General features: G+C 34.7%; 1 protein-coding gene across 2 annotated transcripts in view; it reads right to left on the reverse strand.

Annotated features, from left to right (window-relative positions):
* PCDH10 (protocadherin 10) overlaps window positions 1–15,839 on the reverse strand; it is a 46,447-nt gene that overhangs the window by 5,013 nt on the left and 25,595 nt on the right. The window lies entirely within an intron of this gene.

The raw sequence follows: 15,839 nt of genomic DNA on the forward strand, positions 1-15,839 counted from the left end.
AAGTCAGAGTTACAGAGAGAAGAAAGGAGAGAAAGAGACAGAGAAATCTTCCATCTACTGATTCACTTCCCAGATGGCCACAACTGATGGGGTAGGTCAGGCTGAAGCCAGGAGCCAGGAGCCAGGAGGTTCACCTGGGTCTCTCATGTGGATGCCAGGGGCCCAAAACACTTGGGCCATCTGCTGCTGCTTTTGCCAGGTCATTAGCATGGAGCTGGATTTGAAGTGGAGCAGCTGAGACAGGAACTGGCACCTATATGGGATGCCAGCACCACAGGCCATGGCTCTAACCACTATACCACAATTCCAGTACCCATCCCATTTTCTTGTTTTTAATAGAAAGCAAGTTTTTTTTTATGACCCACATTATTTTAAAAAAGTAAATTTAATCTCTAAAAGGTTGCAGTTTTTTTTCATTAAGAGGTTTAAGTCAAAGGGAATTTAAAAAATTAGTGGGCTTAATCCAGTCTAATAAGTATTCGGATTAATAAAGTAGAGTGCTTAGATTCAATTGCTAAAATTCATTATCTATTTATAATGTTGCAGAATATTTCTTCCTACTTATCCATATTCTATACAATATTAACCATTTATACAATGAGATCAGAAACTATATTCCCCTCAATCAATATCTTACAAATAATTATATAATAAAATGTTCTGAAAATCAAGACAGTTAAACTGAAATCGAAATCACAAGTAAGTGTATCTCATTAAAAATTAAGAGTTTCATCAACAGTATAATTGAGCATTTTAATCTGATAAATGGTAGCTTTTAATTTATGAAATGATAACATGTTAATCAGATCAATTCTTCTCCTCTAGTATTTCCACTCATTTCAAGTAGATTATCTAGTTATCACATTTTTCTAATTTATTTTCCCTAATTTTCCAACTTGTTTTTCTTCAAAATTTCACTTGCTGACCAATAAAACATTTATTAACTAATTCATCATTAAGCAGGCATATCAAATATAACTGTAAAAGCAGGGACCAGTACAGTGGCACAGTGAATCAAGCCACTGCTTACAACATGGGCATCCCACATGGGCACTGGTTCCACTCCCAGCTGCTCCACGTCTGATCCAGCTCCCTGACAACACACTTGGGAAAGCATCAGAGGATGGCCCCTGCACTCACGCGGGAGACCTGGCTGGAGTTCCAGGCTCCTGGCTTTGGCCTAGTATGGCCCTGGACATTAAGGGCATTTGCAGAGTGAACCAGTGGATGGAATATCTCTATCTCTTTCTCTCTTTTTTTTTTTTTCCTCTTGCTGCAACTCTACCTTTCATATTAATAAATAAATCCTAAAAAAAAAAAAAAGTTCAGGAACCACACTGAAAGAAACTAAAGTGAAATGAATATTTGTAAGTATTATGTAGTAACCAGTATTAAAGTAATCAAACATGTCTTGTTTTGTAATATCATATGAAATTATGAATGACAAAATGAGTTAGCTACCATAATGCACCACATGGTAGTTATTACAACTTACCTGATTATGATACTGTAGATAATATTTAACCAACAAATAGAAACTTTCTCTTTTAAATGGAATTAAATGTTTTCAATTAAAATTAATGATAAACTTAAATATCAATGGTTTAAATATATTTGGTTATACCAATCAGAATTAGAAATTATTCAGTAAATTGGAATGGTACAATCATAGCAATTAAAGTTTATAAGAAATGGACAATTAAAGTTTATAAGAAATAATTACTTTGTTCCAAAATAATCTATTTTCCAAACCAGACCCCTTGATGAGTGAAAGGGAGCATTGCTAATAATTGCACAAGATTTTGTTCTTTCCTGGACCAGGCAAGAAATATGATCACCCTACGAGTGATGCTATCTTTTTTAAACTAATATGAAAATATTCCTTGCAAGTAGAAAACTTTTAATAGTATAAATTAGAAAATATTCATTTATTTGAAACATCATTTTAGTAATTTAAAGGCAAAAGAAACTCAGGAGTGACCTAAATTCAAACTATCAACTAGTTCATTACGTGAAAAAACTAGTATAATGGAAAAATACATACAGAAATTAGTCAACTAAGCTCTATGTTTATATCACTAAAATATTATCAGGTTAAAAGGATAGGTATGGGGAGAAGCCAGCAGATGTTCTATACTCTTTTGAATAAGTCACGATGCACAGAGAAAATACATTATTAAAATGGTTCAGTTGAAATAACATACATTGAGTACATGTTAGACTTATCATCTTAAGGAGAAGCATTCCTAAAAGACATATATTTTTTGCTGCTGCTTAGAGTTACATGTGAGTTGTTTTTTATTTAAAGTGACCCATCGTGCTGGCACTGTGGTATAGCAGGTAAGGCTGCTGTGTGCTGTGACAGCATCCCATACGGGTGCCTGCTCAAGTTCTGGCTGCTCCGCTTCTGATCCAGCTCTCTGCTATGGCCTGGAAAAGTAGTAAAAGATGGCCCAAGTCCTTGAGTTCCTGCACCCACATGGGAGACCTGGCAGAAACTCCTGGCTCCTGGCTTCGGATCAGCAAAGATCCCGAAGTTGCGGCCATCTGGGAAGTGAACCAGCAGAAGGAAGACTTCTCTCTCTCTCTCTCTTTCTGCCTCTGCCTCTGCCTCTCTGTAACTCTGTCTTTTTTTTTTTTTTTTTTTTTTGGACAGGCAGAGTGGATAGTGAGACAGAGAGAAAGGTCTTCCTTTTGCCGTTGGTTCACCCTCCAATGGCCGCCGTGGCCGGCGCACTGCGGCCGGCACATTGCGCTGATCCAAAACCAGGAGCCAGGTGCTTTTCCTGGTCTCCCATGCGGGTGCAGGGCCCAAGTACTTGGGCCATCCTCCACTGCACTCCTGGGCCATAGCAGAGAGCTGGCCTGGAAGAGGGGCAACCGGGACAGAATCCGGCGCCCCTACCGGGACTAGAACCCGGTGTGCCGGTGCCGCAAGGCGGAGGATTAGCCTAGTGAGCCACAGCGCCGGCCAATGTAACTCTGTCTTTCAAATAAAATAAATAAATCTTAAAAAAATAATAAAGTGACCCACCCATTCCAATGGTTGTCTGAATAACACTCTCATCTTTGATTATATCCACCCCTCTCATCTACCTGCTAATTAAATTATGTGATTTTATATAGGACAAATCGAAAAGCAGACATTAAAGGCTGTAGCAAATTGGAGAGGGAAGATTCATCACATATACTGCTACTGCCAGCAAGAAACAGTTTAGACAATTACTAAAATTATAGTCACAACCGCTTTATTTCAAAATTGTTAAGAAACTTTTGAGGGAAGTTATGGGGCGGGGGGGGGAAGCCATTGTAATCCAAAAGCTGTACTTTGGAAATTTATATTCATTAAATAAAAGTTAAAAAAAAAGAAACTTTTGAATACTGAATGCTTTTAGAGCTGAATGGCTAATATCAGACAAGTTGCAAGCAGATGTTATTTTTAAAAACTGTGATTATATCTTAGAGGTAGAGCTAAAGACAATTTTTCCAGTGTTAGGTTTGTGGCTATCCATTTGCTGAAGCTTTCAGGCTAGAGAGAAAGGGTCAAATACATTGAACTGCTGAATTTTCTGATATATGTGTGTTTTGAAATTATTAATGTATACTTAATAATTTCTATTTTTCCATTTCAAAAATTCATTTCTTCTAGCTATGAATTAACATATGTGTGGAATTGGTAATGATATGAATGAATATTTTTAATCAAATCATGAATAATCGAAAGGGACTGTTTGTGTTTCTCTGTAATTTTATTCATTCACTGTATTTAATCATTTTAGTGGGTCACAGAAATGTTAGATGTAAGCCAATTTTCTTAATGTCTGAGCTATAGATCAAAAAGTATTTTTAATGAAAAATAGTCAAATAGCTACCTTCTTATAATTTAGCACATATATATAATTTCAATAAAAGTGACATATAAATTTAATACTGTGGAGTCTTATTTTTTATAATTTGCAAAGTATGTAAAACAATTTAAAAATTTATTATATTAAATTAATGACAAGAATGAATTGATATGTATGCTGTTAAAATTATTTAAAATGTAATTCTTGGTATACTACAAGTAGCATGCAATTTTCTGTTCAAAATTATTTTAGATAATACATTAAAATGACCACTTAATAACTATAAATGTTCATATTTGCATACTTGTTCAGTAGGAAAAAAACCATTCTTTATAGTTTATGACAGTATAAACCACAGAAGGCAAAGCAATAAATTAAGCTTGTGAAGCTGCCCGATCTATTTTTGTAAGTGAAAGAAGGAACAGCCTACACTAAGCTTACATGATTGCGTGAGGCTGCACTCCAGTGACAATTTCCAGACTCTGAGATCAGTAACCTACTCCGGTGCTCATTCAAATCTGTAATGAAGTTCTCAGTCAGCACATTTCTTTATATATAAAGTGAACCTATCATATAAGAATTTGAGCCTGTAACTCCCTGTAGAAGTAAGAAACGCCTGCCCTTTGATTCTCTGTGTAACAGCCTATCCTAAAATCACAGTTTAAAAGTAAGCCTCCAATTAAGGAAGTGCCCAGTTGAATAATCGGGTTTTTTTAACTTTCTTTTGTCTTATTCTTAAACCATTTTTGAGGATTCTCTTTAAAATCTTTTTAAAGAATTTTTTTATTTAACCCTATGTCCAGAAATGAATATAGAAGTGTTAAACTGTTAAAAAAGGGCACCAGGTTGACTTTTACCTTATCTTACAATTTGAACATTCTTATACACACTTTCATGCTTGAAACTACAATTTTATATTGTTCAGATGGCAAATCATGTTTTTCTCTTCCCCAAAAATTTAAAGATAGGGTTAAAATGTACACACACACACTTATATATATGCATTCTCTATATGTGTGTGTATGTGTGTGTACCTAATTAACTATTGTGATTTGTTATAGATCATAAAAGGACTGAAAGTCTTCTGTCTGTATAATGTATTATTTTTTAGTTCTTATGTTTCATTTGGGATATTTCATTATCTTATTGCTAAGTTCACTTTTCTCCCTCCATGAAATAGTGTGCCTTCATATTCTAGAGTGACTGTATTAAGAGTTGTAAAATCTATGTGGAAAATGGGAGCTTGGAGAAGGTCGCAATACACAATACATTTAAACTTAATTACTATTTCACTTTTCAAAACTAATTTGAGATACAGAGGGAGAGGGCACCCCCATTTGCTGTTTCTTTCTCCAAATGCCTGGAGTTATGCCAGGCTGAACTTGGGAACCAGGAACACAGTCCAGGTCTCGAGATGGTGGCAAGGACCCAGTTTCTAAGCCGCCGGTGCTGCCTCCCATGGTGTGCATTAGTAAGAAGCTGGAGTCGGAATCTGAGCCAAGTGTGGAGCCCAGGCACGATGGTGTAAGCCCCGAGCATCTCAGTCAGCTCTGTACTGCAAGCTCACTAGCCACCCACATTCATCTTTTTTAAAGGATTTATTTATTTATTTAAAGTCAGAGTTACAGAGAGAGGGGGACAGAAAGGAGAGAGAGAAAGATCTTCCATTTGCTGGTTCACTTCCCACAATGGCCAGGATAGGACCAGGCTGAACGGAGGAGCCAGCAGCTTCATCCAGGTCTCCCACATACGTGGGGGGGGGGGGGCCTAAAACAGTTGGGTCATCATCTGATGCTTTCCCAGGCCATTAGCAGGGAGCTAGATTAGAAGTAGAGCAGCAGGGACACTATGGGCCTTTGCAGCAGTGCTGGCTCCCTAATTATTAATCTTTATAAAGGATACTTTGTGACTCCAGTGGTTCTTTAGGCCATTAATTATAAGAAATACTTAGTAAAGCCAAGCGTTTCCTTTTCATTTAGTATAGATAGGTATGCAATGCATTCAATATGGTTTGCAATTAATATTTATAAATTAGAATATAAATGTTTGAATGTTCTCAAAAATAAAAACATTAGCAAGTATAGTTTTGTGAAATAGAAATGTGCATCAAGGAATGAGTAAAATGAGACATTTCTAAAAGAAGAGAGAAGCATGTTGGACATTGTATTCTCCTCATGGACAATCCAAGGCCAGCAACTCCAGCACTGTTAAATAACCAGCCATCTCTCCCTCAAAACTAATGCTGTCAGTGTGCCAGACTGCTTTCCAATTTGAGACTATGGATTACAGGGGAATTAAGCCTCTTCTCACCTGGCAGGGTGGTACACTGAAGGAATATATTAGATAATCACAGGAAGATATCCTCAAGACCAAGAAGAGCTGACAGCAGTGCGAAGCTGTGAATTTAGCACCAGCGAAAATTTCAAAACTTAGCATTCTTCAATGCTTATTTTTAAATCAAACATTCTTGCTCTGAAAAGGACTTAACAGCCTTGAAAATAGAGGCTTCTACTTGTCACAAGTGTAGTTCACAAATACAAGGGAATACTGTGACTGTCACATGGCTTTGCCTGAAGTGAGTCCCCTGAAACATTCTGGATTATATCTAGACAGAGGAGCCTACATTATATATAACATGTATTATATATATTATATATAATTATATATGCATTATATATGCATATAATTATATACTTTATATATGATATAATAAATTATATAATATAATATAATAAATTATATATAATATATGTAATGTATGCATAATTATATATAATATATAATGTAAAACAAAACACATATATGTATATGTATATGGGTTGCATGTGTGTGTAAATTAAAAGACGCTTCTCACAAAAATGACAGTACATTTACAACTGGTTCAATAAGAATTTCTCATATTGTGGGGGACTGCAGCCATATCAACTACCTTTAATATCAATAACAGAATAGATGCAGTGATGGTAACTCAATTTTGTTTGGTTTCGAAATGCTCGTCTCAAACACTCAAATAAAAATTAAAAATATTTTTGCAAGCTTTCAAAAAGTGTGATTTTTATATTAATGACAAATTTTTTGACATTTAGCAATAATTAGTGATAGCATATTCTCTGCTTTATACAACTCACTTGAGATATTATGATCTGAACTGATTGAGCAAAATATCCAAGACCATATGAGTATAGTAACTAGTTATAACTTTACCATCTAGAAGAAGATTGTCAGTTTTCTGAAGATGTTTCTGTAACCATCAAAAATATTAAATTTTTATATTCAAATATTTCTATAAAATGCCAAGACAATATGATTACATAGAACTGTAAAGCTTGAAAGGATCTAGTTCAAATAAAAATATTGCTTTGAAGCTTAATAAATTTTCCCCAAAGGGAGAAAAATAATGACATGACTCTACCTAGGGCATATTGGCCACTATACCAGCCTCTCTTTGCCAAGACCCCATGCCTCATCAGTATCTGAAAATCCCATTTGGAAATCGAATTATTTTTTAAATACTCATCTCACATTGGCACATAGTTAAGAAATGAAAATCTACCATATATTACTCTTCATGTTTATAATGTATTGAAAATTTTTCTGAAATTTTTGACATTTGCCACCAAAAATGGAGAGCTCAATTTGCTCCAGAAATATTTGAAAACAGAATCGTTGCATTTTCAAGAAAAACACTGAAATTTCTTTTGAAGATAATTAATTCAGTTACCTTATTTTAACAACAACGAATAATTTAAGTTAGACAAATACCTATACTTTGTGCATCTAAAATTCTAACAAGATATGCCTGTATTTACTTAAAGTATAAATGGTCACTTTTTTTTTTTTTTTTTTTGTCAAGCAGAGTTAGACAGTGAGAGAGAGCGAGACAGAGAGAAAGGTCTTCCTTCCATTGGTTCACCCCCCAAATGGCTGACACGGCAGGCACTGCGGGAGCCAGGTGCTTCCTCCTGGTCTCCCATGCTGGTTCAGGACCCAAGGACTTGGGCCATCCTCCACTGCCTTCCTGGGCCACAGCAGAGAGCTGGACTGGGAGAGGAGCAACCAGGACAGAATGCGGCGCCCCGATCGGGACTAGAACCCAGAGTGTCAGTGCCACAGGCGGAGGATTAGCCAAGTGAGCCATGGCGCCAGCCTCCACCTTTTGTTTTTGAGAATCATGGACCTGATAATCTCTACTGCCATTTAGATACTTATTTTTTTAAGTGGCTTCTTGCAAAACAATGTGTTATAAAGATTAACCCACCTATTTTCCTGTAAGGTTGAAATTAGCATTAATTTTCAAAGCAGAAGGCATGAAAAACACCTGAATGGTACAGATCACTGCTGTAAATACAGGAATGTTATTCTGTATTCACCTCTTCACACAAAACAACATCTCTGCATCACAATATTTAGCCCAACTCTTCATGATGTGCAGAACTTTATCATTTATATGAAAACAAGGCGTAATTTCCAGCTATGTAGAATGGAAAAACATGAATAGATAAGGCCTTCATTCTTAAAATATGTGGTCACGTATTTTACTTATTAACCTCCAGAACCTTAGTGTATTAAGCAATGAAAATAAGAGGAAAATCTTCTGTTTATGGTACAGATTATTCAAGCATATTTTCAAAAACACACACCACACACACGAGTTACAGACTGCATGTAAAATATGACTATTTAGTAGACTTGATGATCAGATTTCCCCTTACCTAATTCAATTGCTTTTATGTCAATGCAAAGAGCTGATGAAAAGCAGGAAGGGCAGGCTCAGAACAGGGATTGAAAATGACATACATAAGGCTGACCATAGAATGGGGAAAACACCCAGAAAAAACACCCAGTAACTGAGCAAGTTAGGACCTGCAGGACTAAGCCCTGCAGTAAATTTGCCAGATAAAATACAGTAACACTTCAATTTCAAATAAACAGCATTCAGTTAATTATTGTACATATGCCCTGGGTAATATTTAGGTGTCATGTATTTCTTTTTATTTGTGAAATCTGGTAACCCAGTCCTCAAGGAATCTGCTTCATGATAGCACAGAGGGCACTGTTTACCAATAAGCAAGGGAAATATCATCCTGTGCTTTCACATTATTTTGTTAAGACTTGTTTGTGTAATAAGTTTACTTATTTTCTCAAAAACAATTTAAAACTAAGATCTCTGAGTTCAAAGGTGTTAAAAAACAAAATTCATTCCTGTAAAATGACATTTAATTATTAATTATGTGATCATCATTCATGAATGTCATCTTAATCATTATCTGAATTATCATTTCATGTTGTTATTAACATTAAGCCATGGTGTTTGAGTGAAATCTTTGTTTTTATGAGTTAGATGTAATACATTAAATAAACATTCTTTGCATAATAAACATGTTTTAAGTACTTATTCTACATTCCAGACCTAAATACATACTTTAGTTTTATCTTAGAAACTCATTAAACCACATCCTTCTCCCTCTTTCAATTTAACCTCTGGTTTAACAATTTGAAAATTATGGGCAGCTTTTAAAAAAAATCACAAAAATGGTAAATTGTTGAAAACCAGTTTATATTGTGCTTCTAAAAATTCAAATTCATTTTAATTATACTCTAGTTACATGCCAATATTTCTATTGTTAAATTATTTTATTACTTTCCATAGTGTTAGACAAATAATTGCAAATATTTAACCACGTATTAAAGTAAAAACATTGTGTTATACTCAAACATTTACTATCTATGCAAGGTACCACAGTACTTCAGGGACAAGTTCAAATATTAGGTAATATTGGGAGCAATATTCTTTTAAGCAGTATTGATAATGTATATTTATGTACAAAAGTCTGTATCATTATTAAAATATAACAGATGTACAAACTTACCTTTATATCTGATAATAAAGTTTTCACAAGAAAAATAAAAAATTTTACATTATTTTAAGTAAATCATCTGAGACCTCCATTTGTTGGTCTAGTCCCATAAATCAAAACAAGCAAATATCTAATAAAAAGTGAAATATAACTTATGCAATAATGATAATATGTAAAAATATCATGTTTCATGAAACCTCAGAAATCTAAAGTCAAGTCAAGTCAATTGCTGCCAGCCATAGCTGTCCAGTACTGTCAACAACCTCCTGTCTACTCCACAGAGCCACAATAGCACCTCCTCTATATTTAAGATTACCTAATATTTACATATATGGTTGTAATGATATATTGTACACGAGTGAAAAGAAACAGATTCATGAAATTAGCAGTAGGTGATGATAAACATGAGCTCTAGGGAGCTGTGAAAAAATGATCTATGATATAAAAGAATAAAAGAACTAGCATTTTTAAGGCCAGAATTAAAAATTCATGAAAGTCAAGGAAATGTGAAAGAAGATGACACTCAGGGGAGAGTATTTAGGACTGGAAACGTTTTCCTCTTCTTTTTCTTTGATCTGGGGAGAAGGAGGACAGCTCTCAAAGACTTCTGTAATTATATTATTTATCTATGTCGGGGTAGGTGCTTCAGTAACTTTCTTAGAAGGCAAAACTGCACCTCGCCTCCTTTTCAGTATGTTTTCTTTACTGATTCCCTAATGTATGTATGTGATTCCCTATGCATATATGTGTGACTGCTTTGCTCCAGACGCAGTTTTGGAACATGGGACTCTACAATGAATGCACATAGATTGTGCTGGGAAAGATGTTACGCCCAACGGGCAATTGGTTTACCAACGATTTTAAAGACAGCAATCATGTATAAGCATTTTTGAGAAGTTATAGAAACAATGTATAGATCTCTTCAGGAAACTTAGCAAAGAAAAACATGAGTTGAATAAGTAGGAGATGGACATGAAGGTAGATGAGACACCACTTGTTCCAGAAGAACAAAATAGGAGAAGGCTATCAGGACTTCAGAAAAAGTGGTGCACTGAGAAACTGACAGATCATTAAATGAAAAGGAACAGAGAAAGTGGGCAGTGTTTAAATAAAGACCTGAAAAGACAGTGTAAATAGGAACATTACTGTTGCTGTGACAGAGAGCCCCTAAAAGTTGTTAAAAGAAGAGGATGTTACAGTCCAGCATTTTAGAGGAATACTGGAAATGGCTGACAGCAGAAGACAGACAGAAAAGTAGACGGGTCTTCAATGACTTTGCTCAGCAAAGCTGGAAGGACTGAGTATGCAGAACAGAAAAGAGTATTGTGTACCTTTGCAGAGCCCAGCAAACAACCCAGAGATTATATTTTACACATCTGGAAAGCATCTGCATTCTGTCACTCTAAGTCATCAAAATGTGTCAAAACATCCTGGAAAAAGAATGCTTGGCTAACTCAATTCTAAGCATAATTGTGAAAGAAAAAAAGTAGTGAAACGAGCTGCTCTAAGAAGCGATTCTATCCCACTGTCTCAAGCCTCGGGTAATGTCAGCAGCAATAAAAGCTAGAGACCTATGGAAGAGCACTGCACATTTTATCCATAACTTTTAACGAAGAAAAAATAAGGGAGATAATGATCACAGACTAATATTAAATTCACTTTATAACTCTGAGACTGAATCTTATATATATATAAGATTGCTTCTGGGTTCATTCTTTCATAGAGACTCTCACAAGTATATTTCACCCTAGGAATATCTGGTCTGTAACTCAGAATTAGTGAAGACAGTGGGACTATTTTAATTATCCATTTTAGATAACATATTTTAAGTGATTAAAAGTCATATGCTTTTGATCTATCTTTCCTATGCAAAAGTAACTGCTGCCATAACTCAATCTACTAGAATTTCCAATTATGATCTTTATTTCTGTCTACTTTTCACTTCCACAAATCTTACAGAAAGCCCACTTGTTCCTGACCCTTATGCATACACACACACACACACACATATACAGACATTACTAAGCATCTTACCCTTTACATTCTACCAAAATGTCCTTGCAAGAGTCTTACAATGGGCTATCACTTTTAGAATTAAAATATACTCTTTACCTGCACAAGAAACTTTATTATTATTATTATCATCATCATCAACATTATCATCTTTTCTCAATTCTCCAGTCTTATGACTGGAGGATTAGCCTTGATAACCACTTTCCTTACTTTTTATTGCTACCTTTAGCTTTCTAACCCTTTTAAAAATATATTCTATAGGAATTATTTTTCCCTTTCCACTGAAAACATCCTTCTTCATGCCTAATTGCCAGACCTTGACAACTGCAATATTCTATGAATACAAACACATGCACACACACACACAACCCACACATACAAACGCAACCAAAGCAACGAATCCTTCCTAACTGCCTTCTGAAAGGTATCACATTTCCTCAGCCAAAAATCAAGCAGTGAATTGGTGACGGAAATCCACTGTAGGGTTATATGATCCCAGTTGAAAAAGCATGGCTCTCCTACACAAGCAATGAGAATGTAGAACTTACCGGACATCTCAAAATAATACTTCTAAACTCTGCACATTGAAGACTATAAAAGTACTTCATTTGATAAGAGTTAATGTATTCAAATGTGAAAATGCATAGGATAGTGCTAGGTACCTTATAAATTCACTGTTAGCTGCTATTATTGTTGCTATCATTAATAACATATCACAATCTACTCAAATTATAACTTTAAAATCTTAACTCCCACTACATCTTTGGATTTTAGAGACCTGGCATTCTAGAATGTTCACCTCTCCATATTTATTATTTTCTAATTCTGCATTTCCCTTCATCCATTTGTGTACACCTAGAATGTCCTTTGTCTTTAACAGTTAAAATCAGGGATATTGCAATGTTAGTGGTCCCAAAGTTGGCTCTGTAAAGCCTTCCTTGATTATACTGTAAGGCTTCTTTCCTTGATATCCAAAAAACATTTCCTTCTAATATAGTGCATACCTTATCCCTCTGTTAATGAGGTGTGAAACTCAAAACAACAAGAATCCTTCGAAACTAGTAGTGCATTTTGAGAAGTGGTCAACTGCTTAACTGCAGTGGGCAACAACAATTTCATTCACAAACATATTAAGTGAAGAAAATCTGCTTTAAATTTAATTTCTTCTATAATTCAAAACAGCATTATTAGATGCAGGGAGTCTTCCCATTTCACACACACACACACACACACACACACAAAGTGGAAAAAACCTTACTTTAATATGAGAAATGAACTCAAACAATGAGAATACTGTGATTCTGAAATGAAATTGGACACCCGAACTCTTGTTATTGAGACAAAATAGTTATATTTATATGCAAAATAGATGTAGAAAGTGGAAGACAAAAAACACACAGAATCATAAAATCATGAGAATTACACAGAGAGTCCAATGAATAAACCATAAGCAAAAAGCAAAGTCTGGAGAGTTTCTTAGGTGGTTTTCAAATAGGCTTGTGACATCATTTGCTAGTTATGTTTGACTTTGAAAGACAAAAGTACAAAAATACAAATATAAAGCTCACTGAAAGAATCTGGTTTATCAGATAATAAGGTTTTAGTGAAGAAAAACAGTGGGAGCAAAATATTTGTGTTTTTGTGCATTCATATACGGCTCTATGGCAGACTTAGCTATTTTGGTGTATCTTACAAAAGGATACAATTTCCCGTGCCAAGAGATTATTTTCACATGCTTTAGTGATTTCAGGGTATGTGTGTCTCTCACACAATATCAGGACTCTTTGAGGTCACATTATTCCAAGGCCAGAATTTAGACTAATAAGCAAGTACAATTTTCAATATACAGATGAATCAACTTATATATGGACGTGGACTAGTAACACTTCTTAAATGTTTTGGCTTAAATAAATATAAATCCTTTCTTTTTCTCTTTGTTTTTTAAATTATTTATCTATTTACTTATTTATTTGAAAGCTAGGGCTACAAAGAGAGAGGGAGAGACACAGTTAATGCAATCTTCCATCCTCTGATTCACCCCACAGAGGCTGTAATGGCCGGGGTGGGGCAAGGCTGAAGCCAGACGCCTGGACCTCCATCTAGGTCTCCCACGTGTGGGGCACAGACCAAAAAGTACTTGAGCCATCACCCTCTACTTTCCAGGTGCATTAGCAGGGAGCTGGATGAGAGGTGGAAGAGCTGGAATTTGAGCCCGTGCCTCCCTAACAGGATGCTAGTGTCTCAAGCAGCAGCTTAATCTGCTGTACTACAATCCTTTCTTTTTCTATAATCATCAATTGATATGCATTTTCCTAAACTGAAATAAAAGCTGCTGCTTCAAAAATGAGTATTCTTGTTCAGATTATGCTCAATGTTTGTTGTACATAATCAAGTATCTTCATTCACAGGGAATGTTCAAGTTAAATACAATAATGAAAATATGAAATTTCAAATGTTGTAATCATGGATTAAGACTAACATAAACATAAAACGAATAAAGCTTAATCATTACTGGGCATTATATGTTTGGTTCTATAATATCTGTCCATTGCTTTCATAGATAAGTAAGGAAATAAAAAGACTGTACTTTTAAAACATGTATTATGTGAATATATATATTGCAGATGTAAAATAGTGATATATTGTGAAAAGAACATTTGCAGTCTGATTTTCCTTGAAAGTAAAAGAGAGGATAATTAGTTCTATTTAAGCTCAGAATTTTAATTTTGTCCATACTTAGGCTGATGTCATTGTTCCAATTTTAACTGGATATATGGTTGCCTTGAACACTTAATGAGTGCTTCCTTTGGACCAGGCACTCACTGCTTTAAATATGTTAAATAATTTAATCTCCACAATGAGCTTTTGAGGATCAGTGTCACAGATGAGGAAAACCAGTTACAGGAAGGTTAAAGAAATTACAGAGGTCACACAGCTAGTAACTGGCTGGATCAGTATTTATTCCACAGCAGATTAGCCCTATAATGGGATACTTAAACTGTTCCACAGTTAACATAGGGTGTGTACAAAGACCCCTCCTAAAAATCCACTATAGGTTCTGATTCTGAAGGAAGCAAGTGTGTATTTTGAAAATAAAATTTCAAAAATGATTAACTTCTAATATTTGAATTCCAAATTATAATAAGGCCAAAATGAACTTAATGATGCTTGGGAAAGCTTATTCTAAAAGCTCTACATGCACAGTACTTTTTGAATATTTACAAAGAATACCAAAATCCAGCTAAGTGAGCAGATTGTGTTTCATGTACCTTGGCAAGGATGTTGAAAACTTTTCACTAGTACTATAAAATGCCAAAGCTTGGTTTATTCTATTATTCTAAAAAAAGTCTCAAAGGAATTATGGTGGTTGTGACAAGCACTGGAGGAAGAAAGGGTGATAGAATCATTAAAAATGCTTTTCCATGTTTCTAGGATAACCTACAGCATGTGACACTGGGATGAACTGACGGGATTGTTTTGATCTGGGCAGTATGAGCAGATCACTTCCATCCAATGAAGTTGCATTCAGTCCTTCATGACCACTACTAATTAAATTAATACCATTCCCATTATATTTTTAACCAGAGTTCTGATAGTATTTTTGTTTTTTTTCTTGGAAAAATATTTTTTTTCAAAATATTAATTCAAAGTGCTCTCAGAAGTACATCAGTTTGTAGAGTTATTATATTTGTATTCATTATTTTGTATCTTACACATCAGTCTATGGTTAGTTCATGGACAGTAATAACTTTTTAAACACTGGGTCTTGACAACATACATTTATATAACGTAATTTTTGGCCAAAAAATGGAAGATCATACATAACATTCCTTTACAATAAATAATAGTGATAAAAATAATAGATGATATTGATAGCCCTGTGGAATTAGAAAGACAGGTAAATTAAATATGAAGAAAATTAAATGTGAAGAACTTTAAAAGATTAGAAAAAAAGGAGATAGACTTAAAATTAATTTCAAAACAATATGAAATGTCTTTTGTCACTATTTTAAATGTTTTTATTGAAAGGGAAGGTGATCATCCTCCACATTAGATAGATTTGCACACTTTTTGTAAACCTTATAAAACATAATTTCTATGAAGAATTACTACCAATGGA

The sequence above is a fragment of the Oryctolagus cuniculus genome, chromosome 8, assembly GCF_051225735.1.
Source record: "Oryctolagus cuniculus isolate XC-2025 breed Fujian yellow rabbit chromosome 8, ASM5122573v1, whole genome shotgun sequence".
NCBI classification, from domain to species: Eukaryota; Metazoa; Chordata; class Mammalia; order Lagomorpha; family Leporidae; genus Oryctolagus; species Oryctolagus cuniculus.